Raw genomic sequence first — 15,843 nt, 5'->3', positions numbered from 1 at the left:
GCTGGTTATTAGTTTCTTGACTTCTCAGAATTTTCACACTTAAATGTGCATATCTATGATGTCAAAGCCAGCATCCAATCATGACATTTGTCTTTCTGAGTCTGGATTACCTCCCTCAGGATGTCTCCAGTGCCATCCATTTACCTGCGAATTTCATAATTTTGTTTTTTAAGAGTTGACTAAAATTCCACTGTGGATATGTGCCACACCTTCATTATCCATTCATCAGTCGATAGACATCAAGATTGTCTACAACTTCTGGCTACTGTGAAAACAGCAGCAGCGAACATGGATAAACAGCTATTTCTGTGGCAGGGAATAGAGCCTTTGGGGTCTATGTTTGGATCTTTGCCATTCTGACTGGGGTAAGATGAAATCTCCAAGAGGTTTTAATATGCATTTCCCTGCTGACTAAAGATGTTAAACATTTTTTAAAGTCTCTCTCAGTCATTTGTGTTTCATCTTTAAGGAACTCCCTGTTCAGCTCCTTGACCCACATTTTAATTGAATTGTGGGGTTTTTTTGTTAAGTTTTTTCTCAAAATATATTTTTTACTGACTTTGTGCATTTCATAGAATATATCTTAATCCTATTTAGATCCCCTCCACTATCTGCACCACCCCCCATAGCCCACTCACCTGATTTCACGCATTTTGTCTTATATGTCACCTGGTCAAGCATGTGTACCCAGGTGTCCCTTAGTGCAAGTTCATTCACTGGAGTCTAGTCAGCCCATCTAGAATCACTTCCTTAAAGGTTTAAAATTTTCATTGTAGAGATCTTTAGTGTGTTTGGTTAGGCTTAGTCCTACATATTTTTTGAGGCTACTATGAATGGGAGAGTTTTATGAACTCTTTCTTCAATTGCATTATTGGTATGTGGAAAGGTTACTTGTTTTTGTGAATTGGTTTTGTAGCCTGCCACTTTGCTGAAAGTGTTGATCGGTTCTAGAATGTTTTGGTGGAATTTTTGGGATCTCTTATGTGTAATATCATATCACCTACAAGTAGGGATAACTTAACCTCTTCTTTTCCAATTAGTACCCCTTTAATTTCCTTCTCTTGTCTTATTGCTCTAGCAAGAACTTCAAGCTATTGAAAAGGAGTGGAGATAGTGGACAGATACGTCTGGTTCCTGATTTTAATGGGAATGCTTCCAGTTTCTCTCCGTTTAGAATGATGGTGGCTGGGGAGTTGAAGTCATTGATATTCAGAGTTATTACTGAAAGGTGTAGATTGGTTGCCACCATTTTATTTCCTGTTCATGGTCTTAGTCTTATTTCGTGTTTCTGGCTCTACACCTACACGTTTCCCTCCTGTAACCTCCTGAGTATGGTCCCTCTTCCACTTTGAGTACTCTCTGTGGGGGTTGGCTTGGTCTCTGTGGGGGTTGGCTTGCTGGACAGGAATTCTTTCAGCATATTTGCATCATGGAAGAATTTTCTTTCTCCTTTGACTATGATAGACAGTTTTGCTGGGTAAAGTATTCCAAGTTGCCATCTGTGGTCATTTAGAACTGGGAATACTTTGGTCCAGGCTTTTCTTGCTTTCATAGTTTGCATTGATAAGTCAGCTATGATTCTGATGGGTTTTCCTTTATATGTAATCTGCTTTGCTGTAGCAAATTTTAGTACTCTCTCTTTGCTCTGTACAATTAGCATTTTTACTATGATATGTCACAGGGAAGTTTCTGTTCTGTTCCTGTCTAACTGATGTTCTGTGTGCTTCCTGTATCTGTATAGATATTAATTGAGGGAAGTTTCCTTTTACAGTCTTGTTGAAAATCTGGTCAATGCATTGACCTGAGATTATTCTCCTTTCTGTATGCCTGTGATGCGTAGATTTGGTCTTTTCATGGTATCCACATTTCCTGAATATTCTATTCCTGTTTATTTTTTCAATTTTTTGTATTCTTTGCTTGAGCAGTCTAGTTTTTGAAATTTGTTATCCTGTCTTGATAGTCTGTTTTCCATTTCATTCATTCTACTTGTGAGGCTTTCTCCTGTTTCAGATTGGCTTATTGAAATTTCCAATTCCATCTTCATTTTGACTTGAGATTTCTTCAAAATTTCTATCTCTTTTGTGAATTTACTTTTCAACTCCTAAATTATCTTTGTCATTTCATACAGTCATATATTCATATTTTCCTGCGCTTCAGTCAGGAGTTTGTTCCTAACCTCTGAATAAAAGTGAGTTGTTTGTCAGGGCACTCTTTAAAGTGGTTGAGTTCTTTGATTATGCTTATGATTGTTCTTGTAAATTCTGCATCCTGGGTTTCCTCTGGGTGGTTCTCACTGTAGTCCACTTGTAGGACTGATGGGTTTGAGTGGGGACATATTCTCATGGCTTTTCATATTAGTTGTGTTTTTGCATTCTGCTTTGGGCGTCTGGACATCTTTTGTTGGTTGTGTGTCTGATAAGAAACTCTAGTCTGCCTTTGTTGACTTGAAGTTGGGTCTGTGGTTATTCTGTTGATGGAGCCTAGTTGTTTTCTGGTCAGGTTTGATTAGTTCCTTGGTCCATGCTTCAGGTCCTCACTTTGGGTTTTTTATTGGTGGGACAGGATGGATCCAAGCTGATAAATGAAGAGTTCTCCTGCAGGGTGAAGGGATCTAGGCCTAATTTAAGACTATGGCTATCCAGTGCCTGGGCTCTGGCAGGATAGTCATGCTGGTCGTGAGGCCTCTCATAGGAAACTCAGGAGGGGACCTAGGGCCAAGGCAAGGGTGGAGACTGTGTGGGAAGGCCTAACTTCAGGGTGAGGCCCTGAAGCAGGAGAACACAGCTACTCTGGGTGCAGGGGATCAAGATGCAGTGGGCAGACTTGGGGTTAGTCCCAAGACTGGTCAGGAAGAGCAGGAGTGGGCCTAGGCCCAAGGCTGGAATGGGCACAGCATGGGGAGAGAGAATATAGCAGGTCAGGGTGCAGGAGGATCAAGCTACAGTGGGCCGGGTCTGATTTAACAGGGCAGTCTGCAGATCTCAAGCAAGATGATCAGGAGCAGGGCCTAGGACCAAGATGGGAGTGAGGACAGCATGGGGAAGGTCTAACTAGTTTAGTTTCTTTGGTTCTTTCTATATTCTAGACCTAACCGTCTGTCAGAGGAATAGCTGCTACAGATATTTTCCCATGCTGCCTCTTCACTTGAAGTAAGGTGTCCTTTGATGTCCAGAAGTTTTTGCTTTCATGTGGTTGCATTTGTCAATTGTTGGACTTAGTGGCTGTGCTGTATGGTCCTGTTCAGAAAGTCCTTTCCTGTGCCTGTAAGTTCCTATGTATGTCCTACTTTCTCCTCTTTCTGACTCAGGGTATTGGGTCTTACGTTAAGGTCCTTGATCCATTTGGAATTGAGTTATTGCACAGCGGGAGATAGGGATCTAGTTTCATTCTTCTGCAAGTCCTCATCCAGTTTGACCAGCACCATTTATTGAGCATGCTGTCTTTTCTCCAGTGTGTATTTTTGGTTCCTTGGTCAAAAACCAGGTGACTGTAAATATGTGGATTTAAATCTGGGTCCTCAGTTCTAGTCCACTGATCAATTTGCCAGTTTTAAGCCAGTGCCATGCCGGTTTTAATCACTACAGCTCTGCAGTATAATTTGAGGTCAGAGGTGGCACAGTCCCCAGCAGCTCTTTTATTACTCAGGATTATACTTTGGAATTTTTGTGTTTCCAAATGAAATCTCAGGTTATTTTTTCCATTTCTGTGAAGAATTATGTAGGAATTTTAATGGGTATTGCATTGGATTTGGTAGGATGACAGTTTTTACAAGATTAATCCTACTGATCCATGGGCATGGGAAGGCTTTCCATCTTCTGGTATCTTTTTTAGTTGTCTTAAAGTTTTTTTTAAAGTACAGGTCTTTTACTTCCTTTCTTAGATTTATTCCAAGATCATGGATTTTGAGGCTAACGTGAGTGGGATCATTTCCCTGATTTCTTTCTTGGTTTGTTTGTTGGTGGTGTATAGGAAGGCTATTGATTCAGGAGTGTTATTTTTTTTCCTACTACTTTGCTGAATGTATTTATAATCTCTAGGAGTTTTCTGGTGGAGTTGTTAGGATCCCTTACGTATAGAATCATGTCATCTGCAAATATAATTTGACTTCTTTCTTTGCAATTTGTATGCCCTTTATCTCCTTCATTTGTCTTACTGTGCTAGCTAAGGCTTCAAGTACTATATTTAACAGGGATGGAGAGAATCCAAGCAACACGTATTATTTTTATTTTTATTTATGTGTACATGTCTCTATGTATGTGTCACATGTGTGCAGGTGCCCTCAGAGGCCAGAAGAGGGTGTTGGCTCCTTTGGAGCCGGAGTTACAGGTGGTTATGAGCTGCCACATGTGGGTACTGGGAGCTGAACTGGGTACTCTTCAAGAGCAAGCACTCTTAACTGCTGAGTTATCTCCTCAGCTCTACTAACCAGCGTGTTAATTTAACCAATAAAAATAATTATGTTTCTTTCGTGGGTCTCCAGATTGTAGTGATTTGACAAGTCCGCTTAAAACCAACCAAATTTTGAACTTGAAGGGCAAGTTTTGCCCCAGATGTGGAAGGGATGTGTTTGTTCATAGGCTGTTTTATGACACACTTCTCAGTTTGCTGAGCTGCATAGTGAACATAACCAAGAACTACAAGCCTCCAGGTCCCCAGGCAAGTCTTCCCGTGTGCGTGGGCTTCAGGAACATCTGTGCAGCTCACCACTTCCGCAGGCCTTGTGGCCACAGCCTTGACTCTCGTTGGCAGCATCAGAAACACACACCAAGGTCCATTCAGGCGCCAATTGAGACAGGGATGTGTGCAGTCCAGTTTCTATTATACTAACCCAAGGTTATCACCAGCTCTGCAGGGCTGTGATTTCCTTTCTGGTTCAGCCCTCCAGATAAATCAAATCCCTCTATCAGCACTGAATTTGTGCTGGCTTCCTTTGAAGAGTTTTTCTCTCTCAGCCTTGAAATTCCTGCATCTCTATGTAACTTCCCCCATGAACTAAGACAAAAATAAATAGACTCGTTGCGTGTGAAGAAAGAAAGACATACAGAGAGAATGAATTTGCACCCTCAGAGGGACTCCTGATTATAGCCAGGAAAGCCTGGGCTGCCATTCTTGAAGATCCCACACTGTGTAGCTACCTCTGAAGCTTGTCTTTCTGAGGGAGGCAGTGAGTGGAGCCCTCATAAGGATTTATACGCCAGCAATCATGCTGCTGGAGGCAGAGCCACCTGCTGCTGGGATTCAGACACTCGGACAATAGTTGTTAAGGCAGGGGAGCCACTGGTCTGCCCTCCCCCACTTCCCCCACCTTGCGATGCTGGGGCCATCCTCTGTGAATCACCTATGATCAGCCACTCTGTAGATCCCCCTCTTCCCTAAAGATGCACATGTGTCCCTATTCACACCTGGAATTCTATCAGGGGTCACAGAGTGAATAAAGCCAGAACTAAGGCCTTATTTACCTACACCTGTCCTGGTGTTACAGTCTTGGAACGGAAAGGGTCAGTCATGTTTGCCACAGCAAGCTGGTGACATGTGCTTCGAGTGTAGGTGTGAGAAAACCCACCGAGTCCCTGCCTCTGGCGCTTAGTTTCTGTGGGAGATGAACAGGAAATGCTGAATACATGAAACTAAGTTCCTTTTCACAAGATACGGGGTGAAACATGGTACTCGAGAACTACAGCCTATTGAGAGCGAGTAGCAAGCTAGACACAGCTGGCCCAAAGCCTCACTACAAGGTGATGAATAAGACCTTAAGGGTGATGGGACTGAGAGATGGCTCTGAGGTAAGAGCACTGGCTGCTCTTGCAGAGGACCTGGGTTTGAATCCCAGCACCTATATGGCAGCTAACAACCATCTGTAACTCCAGTTCCAGGGGATCCAACACCCTCTTCTGACCTCCGTGGCACTGCACAACACGGGTGCACTTACACACATGCAGGCAATATACTCATACACATACAATTAAAATAATAAAAGATTTTTTAAAAAGAACTTGAAGGTGATGGGGGACCTACCCATTGGGTACCTAGGACACAATCATTCCACACAAAGCCCTGCACAGGTAGCATCCTGGCTGTGTGGAGCAAAGGAGGGTGATAGGCCAGGTGAGCCTTAGGATCCAGAGGTGCCAGTGGAGTCATTGTAAGGACTTGGAATTTACTTCAGACACCGGCAGCCCTTGGGATGTTTGGAGTCCAGTGGCCTGCCTGGCCATTTCTAGACCTTAGAGAGGAGTCTCGAGCTTAGTAATGGGCCCCAATCTGGTCACCATCCTCATTGTGGGAACCTCGGAGCCCCTGGCTGCTGGGATTCTTGTCTAGAGCCAGAGAGCCCAGACCAATGGCCTGACCCAGTTTCAGCTGTTGGGTTAGCAAAGGTGGAGTGGTTCAATGGTTTTATGGGGTGAAACCCCCCTTAAGGCTTGAGGGGGAAGCTAAGACCCCAGTTCCCAAGGCTGTGACACCAGCTGCGGACACTGCTTAGCGGCAGCTCAGGGGTGGCAGGCTCAGGGTCCGGGGCACGCCATGTGGCCCGTCTCCTTCTAAGCCTCGCAAGTCACCTAGGTAGGAGTAGCCATATATGATCAATTTCAAAGTGATATCCCCCACACATAAGTTAATCTTCCCACAAGAGGAAGAAATAGTTTCCTTTCCATATTGCTTTTTAAAAAAAAAAAATTATGTCGCCGGGCGTGGTGGCACACACCTTTAATCCCAGCACTCGGGAGGCAGAGGCAAGTGGATCTCTGTGAGTTCGAGGCCAGCCTGGTCCCCATAGTGAATCCAGGCCAGCTAGGGCTACAGGGAGACCCTGTCTCAAAAAGACCAAAAAAAAAAAAAAAAAATTATGTATTGCGTCTTTTATCTCCAGAACAACAGAATGAAATATCACCAACTTCATGTTTCCAGATAATTCCCGTTCCAAGAAATGTCTCCCAGACACAGCCATGTAGGGTGCACACTGCTGCCACAATGCTCTTATTTCTTATATAAATATGTCCCCCTGGTTCCCTCTGAGCCCAGGGACCCAGCATGTCACCAGCATCACTGGGCTGTGCTTCCGAGATAGGCCGGCAAGGTTAACAAGTTAATAAAATACTGTTTATCAGACGTCCAAGTCGGTTTCCTCTTCCCTGGCTCATGGTTATAATTATTCTTTATGAAACTTGGCGTTTCTTTAGATCCGACTTCCTCCTTTCCCCTCCTGTTCCTGAAGCCTCACCTCGGAAGGCGGGAGAGGGCCAGCTCAGGGAAGAAGGGCCTGATGCTCATCTCATCTGGGTGGGGCCAAGAGCAGCCTGAAAGAGTGTCCCAGGAGTCGCGATTTTAAAGCCCGCGCAGGCAGCCCCTGGCTGCTTGGGTTTTCAGGTCAACGTGCAGGAGAAAGGCTGAGGGCCCCTCAGTTAACCCAGCCCTTCCAGCTGTAGGTCTGGAGGTAAAACAGCCCCTGACCTCTTCAAAGCTCTAAAGTTTTACCTGAAAACCTGGAGCCCTGTCCTTCAACACTTTTTAAATGAAGGTAAACTCTTATGATCTTTGTGAAAAGTTAGGGATTTTTGTTTTGTTTTGTTTTTATCTTGAGAAAGGGGCTCACTGTATAGACCTGGCTGGCCTGGAGCTCGATATTATAGATCAAACTCACAGAGATCTGCTTGCCTCTGACTCTCCAGTGCTGTGACTGAAGGCGTGTGCCACCACCCCCAGCAAAAATATATGTATTTTAAAGCATTTCCTTTTTAAATATTTATTATTTATATTATTTATTATTTTATTTTATGTGTGTGAATGTATTGCCTGCATGTATGTAAAGTGCACCCGTGTTGTGCAGTGACTGCAGAGGACAGAAGAGGCTGTCAGATCCCCTGGAACTGGAGTTATGGATGGTTGTTAGCTGCCATGTGGGTGCTGGGATTCGAACCCAGGTGTTTTGTAAGAATAGCCAGCGCTCTTAACTTCTGAGCCATCTCTCCAGTCCCCCATATACATATATACATATATATATATATTTAAACAACAAAATTACAGATACAGTAAGGCTTAGCCCGAGTTGATCTTACAGTGATCATCAGCATAACCTTCCCAAGAGATGGGGATGGTGCTGAGTAAGCCGGGCCTGCAGTGGACGCTCACATCAGGCTCCTAGACTGTTGTTGGGGCCCTGATGTAACTGAACAGAGGGAAAGCCTGGCCCCTGGCCCTGAGCCAGCAGTGCAGGGGGCTTGGCCTCAGGTGAATGAGGCTGTGGGGTTCCCAGAGCAAGTGACCCAGGCTGTGAGGAGCCTCCCCGGACCATTGTCCCAGGGTCAGTCTTCTTCCTCAAAAGGAACACCCCGATGCTAGCAGGCTGCCTGGCCAGGGTCTCCTGTTGATGGTCTTTGACTCCTGTGTGTCTGTGTGTTAACTCACCCAAGTTTCAAACTTCGGCCCCAGGAGCTACAATGATTGTGTGTGTGTGTGTGTGTGTGAGAGAGAGAGAGAGAGAGAGAGAGAGAGAGAGAGAGAGAGAGAGGAGAGAGAGAGAGTCTTTAGAAAACTGAGACTCAGAGCAAGCCCACCCTGACCTGGGATGATTTTTCTAGCAGCCCCTCTTGATGAAGACCATCAAATAATGCCTGTGGTACAAACTTAGAAGAAACTTTGTGGACTTGCGCACTTTAAGCAGGCTCCGTTAGTGGGGTGCAGAGTGCACGGGGGAAGGACGGAGGGCACGGGGGAAGGGCGGAGGGCACGGGGGAAGGACGGAGGGCACGGGGGAAGGGCGGAGGGCACGGGGGAAGGACGGAGGGCACGGGGGAAGGGCGGAGGGCACGGGGGAAGGGCGGAGGGCACGGGGGAAGGACGGGCTGCTGTCTGCAGCTTCCTCACTGAGCTCATCTAAAGGAAGGAAGGGCACATGCCTGGACCGTCCTCTAACCTGGGTGATCAAGGGTCTAAAGGGAGGCATAAGCAGTGCTGGAGCCTTGCTGTGTGGAGTCCTCTGAGTCCCTAACTCTCTATGGCTATGTCAGTCAAGGGAATAGCAAGAGACTGTTGCCACCCAAAAGTTACGGAGACGTAGCACGCAGCTGCCATCAGCCCCCTGGTCCCATCTATTTCCTGTGTATCTCAGCTTCCCATTAAATACCCTGATGCCGTGTGTGACAAGCTATCAGAGAAACTCTTCAAGCAATTTAAAATCCCCCCACTTTCCTCCATCTGAACCTTCTGGTCTGAGACCCAAACTGTCTCCCACCCAATTCTGTGCAGGCAAAGCCATCTTGTAAGGATTCAGGACAAGTCACCAACCTGAACTAACCAGCACATGGACCTAATCAATAATTCAACATATAATGAATCAGAGGGAGATAATCACACAATGAAACCAGTAAACCAGAAAGAGCTCATCTGCTAAGATTCAGTGTATCTTCCTTACACACACACACACACACACACACACACACAAATGCACCTCTGACATTATATGAGAACCCATTACAGCTCTTTTTAAAAATGACTCATTATTTTAATTATGTGTGTCTGTGTGTCTGTGTGGGGGTATATGCACATGAGCACATGTGCCTTCTGAGGTCAGAGATGTTAGGTTCTCCTGAAGCTGGAGTTACAGGCAGTTGTGAGCTGCCTCACATGGATACTGGGAATTCAATTCTGATTCTCTGCAAGGGTATTACTTAGCTGCTAAGCAGTCTAGTCTCTCCAGTCCCCACTGATCTCTTTAATATGATTTTTTAAATCTCAAAAATCAAGCCAGGCAGTGTTGCATGTCTTCAGTCCAGCACTCTGGAGGCAGAGGCAGACAGATCTCTGTTAGTCAAAGCCAACCTGGTCTACATAGCAAGTTCCAGGCCAGCAGTTGCTACAGGGAGACCCTGTCTCAAATAACAACTACAACAAAAATCTCAACAATCACCAGGATGCTCAATGGTGATGATGAAGCCATTCTAAGAACAGTCAGGCAGTGAGGAGATCACTATGTTCACTGTACTTTCTTAATTTTGTTTTAGAAACAGCAGTCAATGCAATTCAGTAAGAAGAGGGCATAATTGTCTGAAAATACAAAATAATCAGCTGAAAAAAATACTTAGAATTGATTGAATTCAGAGTTGTGTATCTTCATATGCAAAACCCAACTGGGACAATTACAAAATACAACAGGTGCATCAGAATGCAGTGTTTGAACAGAAAAGATAAATTTTGGACTGGAGAGATGGCTTAGTGGTTAAGAGCACTGGCTGCTTTTGCAGAGGACCTAGGTTCAATTCCCAGCACCCACATGGCTTCTAACAACTATCCATAATTCCAGTTCCAAGAGATCCAACACCTTCTTCTGACCTCCTCAGGCATTACATGACACAGGTGCACTTACACACACGCAGGCAATACATTCATACACGTAAAAAATTAACAAATAAAATATTGTTTTAAAAAGAAAGGATAAATTTCATACAACAACTGCAGGATCGATGTGAGGAAAGTATTTACTCTGTAGAGAGAAGGAGCTGATGCTGGCCTCAGTAAATTTCTGTGAGTAAATGAGATGACATATCTCATCCTTGCAAGGGGAGACTCAATTGTGAAAAGAAATAAATTACCCCAGATTAGGCTATCTGTTCCATGAAATGTTAGATAGCAGCTTGATACTTGGGAATTTCACGGAATGATTTGGAATCACACACGGGAAAATCAGTGTCTGAATAGGATCAGGAGGACTGTGACAAACAAGAGCAGTAAGGGCGATGTTTCCCACATACTAAATCGTTTAGTTATTCTAGAAAAATCACTTTGCACTGGAGCGCAGATAGAATCGCGGAGCTGCACAGGCAAGCTGGAGAGAGGCGGCGATACCTAGGGGATGCTGGTAGTTTCTGAATAACACAGCAGACACGTTGGGGCATGGGGAGGTGTTGATAAAGTGATAAGTCTGTGGGGGAAGGCAAGCCCCAGAGCTGGGCCACAGCATTGTGCAGAGAGACAGCTGTGGATTAGCATTTGGGGGAGGGTAGAGGAGGGTTCGATGACGAGTAAGTCTTTGCCAGGGAGGGTCGGAGTATGCAGTAAGGAGGAGAAGGACCTTTATCCTAAGCTTTGGGGAAAATGACAGTAGTGTTTTGAAAGTAAAGAGATATTCATCTTTATCTATATGACCCAAACAATTACAAAAGCAAAACCTATACACGACTGGCTGAGCAAAATTCCAGAAGTTTTAGAATAATTCAATATACTGTCATCTGGGTAGGGCGAAGTAACTTTATAAACATTGGATCAGTGAAATGCATTATGTACATGTATGAAAATTCCATAGAGGCCCTTATGAATAATTAATATATTCTAATGAACATTAAATATTGGATCATGCTGTAAATGTTAATCAGAAATGCATTAGATTCGAAGAAACTAATGAATCTTAGATAAGTTTTTTTTTCTTATTAGAAAGCAAACTAGTTCCTAGAAGATGCGTGGGGAATTAAGGAGAGGATGGCAGTGGTAAGCAATTGTGTGGACGCACTGCATTGTTTTAGTTGTGTGTCAACGTCGCCCAGTTCCCGCTAAACCTCCTGCCACCAGAGCTGTGAATCAGAGTCCCTCCCTTGACTCCCAGCATGCCAGGCTTACTGCCTATCATTAATTGGTCATATAAAAGCTTTGTAGTATCTACAATCTGTTTCAAAGCAATAAATCCCAGAACTGTTCAGTCCTGGCTCTACATTAAATCATACCATTTGCCAAAAGTTAATACTCTATAATTCAAACTGCTTGCTTAGATTCCTTGTCCGGTGAGCTGGGTTTCGCAGGACTGATGGAGCCATGACACACAATTCTGTGATAATTCTGGTAGCCCCTAACATGAGAATGTTCTGGAGTGAAGGAGGAATGAGTGTTTCAACTCCTTGACTTGGGAAACTTAGTGGTCCCCATGTAGATCTTTGTCCTTGTATGAAATGCATTGAACACATACATACATGCACATACATGCACACAGACATACCTGCATGTTCACATGCACTGCACACACATACACACATAGGCAGGTGTGCACACACATGTGCATATGCACATATGCATAGACACATGCACACACACACACACACACTACTGTCTGAAGGCTGTACAGTGGGACACTGTGACCCTTATTTTCTGTTTCTGAAACTCAGCAGAGTGCCCCCTGTTCTGTACAAAGGCCTCATCTGATGTGCAGGTTCCAAAACATTTTTATTTTCAGGTAAGTTTTTAATAATATCTTTAGATTTCTTGAACATTTTGACATCGCTCTATTTTCTTGTTCACAACTATCTTTGGTATTTGGGGGGAACAACTCCAAAGCCTGCCTGGCACGTTCCTGACGGTGAACTTCACTGACTCTCTTCTTTTGTACCTTCTACTGTGACTTGTACAGGCCTGGCTATAATTGCTCCTGTACGTTGCAGAAACCCTGCTGTAACAAATGCACATGTTTGAGTGGTCAGGACAGGAGTTACACAGCAATGTAGCACACAGTGTGGTATGCTGCAAGCTTCTTACAGCATGGTTTGTCACAGAGGCAAGTCCCCCAGTATTTTAGGGGAAATCAGAACCCTAGTTTTGTGAAGTTTTTCTCCACATATAAGTTCAGCAAAGTCACTATCAAAAATTCATTTTGGGAGAGGTGCTGGAGAGATGGCTCAGCGGTTAAAAGCACTTGCTGTTCTTGGAGAGGATGCAAGTTTGATTCCCAGCACCCACATGGTAACTAACAACTGTTGGTAACCCCAGTTCCAAGGGCTCTTCTGGCCCTGTGGACACGGTACACATGTGGTACACTTAGGTGCAGGTAAAACACTCATACACATAAAACAATTTTTTACAATTTTAATGAGGACTTCTGGGGTGAAATGACAGATTAGAAGATAGTCCATGTGACACCATGAGGAAGGGTCAGGGCAGTGGGCTTCCTCTGAGCCTGCCTCTGTCTCTTGAGTGCTGGGATGGAGGCCTGCGGAACCATGCCTGATACATGCATTGCTGGGAACGAAGCCCAGGGCTTCACGCAAGGCCATAGAGGCACTTCACCAGCCCTAGACATAAAGAAAGAACATTGGGACTCAAAAAGAGGGAGGGACGCTGAATAAGCAGGGAGCACAGAGGGGCTGTGCAGAGGACCCCAGGAAGCAGCCCGACTCCCAGCTCCACTCCTGGCTCCTGGGGTGAGGGCAAGCCAAGGCCTCACGTGAGGAAATCCAGGAGGCCTGGTGACAACCAAAGTCCTTGCCCCAGGACAAGCATGTTCTCACAAGTCCCAAATCTATGGGGATTTGGTGTGGCGGCTCGGAGGCAGGCTGTGGAAAAGAAAGCATGCTGCAGTTCCCCACATCATGGTGTCATTTAGCCAGTTAGCATCTGGAGAGGGGGCCTGCTGCTCCAGACTGAGCTACACCTGGGGTGTGAAAACAAGGTACAGTCATGTCAGGGAGCTGGGGACACACGGCCTTCAGGCCTGGCTGGCAAATGGCCATAAGAGGCATTTATGGAGTCTAGGGTGAGTCAAACAGCAGGATGCTTGGGCTATGCTGGGTACAATGGTTGGTGACCCTGACCTCTAGTGAGGAGTTGAGGAAAACGCCAGAGGCCGACTGACAGCTTCTGTGCCCATGCCCAGTGGACTGCTCAGCGTCCAGAGCTACATCTCTGCCATGGGTGCCCTGCTGCTGGCGAGATGAAAGCTCTGGTTCAGTCCACGGCAAGAGTTCTGCAGCCCTGCCACCTCTGGTGGGCGTTCAGGCCTGGGCAGGGCTGGAGCTCAGAGACTGACAGGCAGAGTGCTGGGCTTTAGGTTCTCCCGCTCTGGTCAGATCTCAGGCTCTGCTGGCTTCCCCCACTCTCCCATGCACTGAGGGGATGTCAGCACCTCCAGGTACACAAAATGAGGAGTCTCTGAGCGAGTGAGAACCTGCCTGGTCCACCAGCTACAAAGCTCTGTGGCACCAGCAGGAGCTTCTGATGTGGGAAGAAGGGAAGCTGCTAAAGGGAATGTGGCCCCAGGGCAGGCGACCCCACTGCCTGGGTCACAGCCCACACGCAGCACCATCCTGAACACGGAGAAAGGCAGGAGCCGCCAGCTTCAAGACCCCAACGTTGGAGGCCCACAAAGGAGCTGCTCTAACTCGTCATCATTTTTGACAGTCACCCCATCCCCTCCTTTTTTCTCCTTACTATATTTTAATATTGTTCCCACTTTATTTTAGTTTTTTAAAGCCTTCATGATTTTGTGTTTGACACCTCTTCTTACCCTAACCTAATTCTGTGCATGTAGTTTTCTTTATTACGTAATCAGGATTTTTCTCTCGCTATTTATCCCCTCCCTCAATTTTCTCTTTTCTTTTTTCTTTTATTTAATTTTGCTTATTCTTTCTTTTTCCTTTCCTTTCCCCTTCCTTTATTTCATTTATTTATTACTATCACTTTTACCTTAGTGACTTTTTAAGTCTGTATCTTATTTTACATCATTTTCTGTTCTGTGGTCATTGATGGTATGGTAGTTGGCTTTAGTTGACTTAAAGCATGTTTCCTATTTGCTTTGTGTTGGTGTTCTTGACATTATGATGTTTGTTTGTCTGTTTTTTCTCCTCTCTGATGGCTTCTGTGATTGAACCCTCAACGGCAAAGGCTGATCACTAGGAAGGCTCCCAAATAAAGCCATAGGAGATGTCCATCCCAACATACATGCAAAATATGCAAAATACAACTAAGAATCGCGGGGCAGCAGCATGACCTCCCTAAGCATCTCCACTAACAACCGAATCCAGAGATGCAAAGAGGCTGACATGCTGGGCAAAGAGTTCCAAAGTCCAGTTTCAAAAATGATCAGTTGACTTCAAGGGGATTCAAATGAATAATGTTTGGAAGTCAATTCAAAATCTGGCCAAAAAAGGCAACAACATGAATTAAAAAGTAGGCAAAGGAGTAGTTTTAGGAGAAAGATTAAAACTCAATCAATCAAACAGATAACGATGAAAAGCAGTAGGAATGCCACTAGAGGACTGAATTAAGTCAAAGAAAGGGTAGCAGAGACTGAAGACAACTGGATGAACTATTACATTCAGACATTCATAAAGGAAAAAATAGGGGCTGGAGAGCTGGCTCAGCAGTTAGGAGCACTGTTCTGTTCTGAACAGAGGACCTATGTTCAGTTCCCAGCACCCACATGACCTCTAACAATTATCCAGTTCCAGGGGATCCAGCACCCTCTTCTGGCCTCTGTGAGCATTGCATGCATGTGGTGCACTTACACAGATGCAGGCTAAACACTCATACTCATAAAATAAATATAAATTCAAGAAAAACATAAACAAACATGACCACAACTTTCAAGAACTCTAGGGCATGATTGAAAGATCAAACCTAAGAATCCCTGGTGTGGAAGAAAGAGCTGGCAAGCAACCTAAGACATAGAAGTGTGTTCAATGAAATTTTCACAATATACATATATTAAAACATCGTGCTATCTATTCCATATATGTATGCAGCTTGTATTTAATTTACAATGTTAATTAAATAAGAAACAAAAAATGATGAAAATCATCCCAAGGAAGAAGCAAAGATTAACAGTATGTTTATCAGACACTGTCAAACGCAACATTTTGCAAGAAAGAGGTTGCCAGGTAAAACTTAAATCTACAGGGGCTGGAGAGATGGCTCAGTGGTTCAGAGCACTGACTGTTCTTGCAGAGGACCCAGGTTCGATTCCCAGCACCCACATGGCGGCTGCGAACCGTCCTTAACTCCAGTTCCAGGGGAATCCAAAGCCCTCTTCTGACCTCCGCGGCATTGCATGACATGGGTGCACTCACATACATGTAGGCAATACACTCG

Source organism: Nannospalax galili, unplaced genomic scaffold, assembly GCF_000622305.1.
Source record: "Nannospalax galili isolate Female #2095 unplaced genomic scaffold, S.galili_v1.0 scaffold149, whole genome shotgun sequence".
In the NCBI taxonomy this organism is placed as follows: domain Eukaryota; kingdom Metazoa; phylum Chordata; class Mammalia; order Rodentia; family Spalacidae; genus Nannospalax; species Nannospalax galili.
This window is presented reverse-complemented; position numbering follows the sequence as displayed.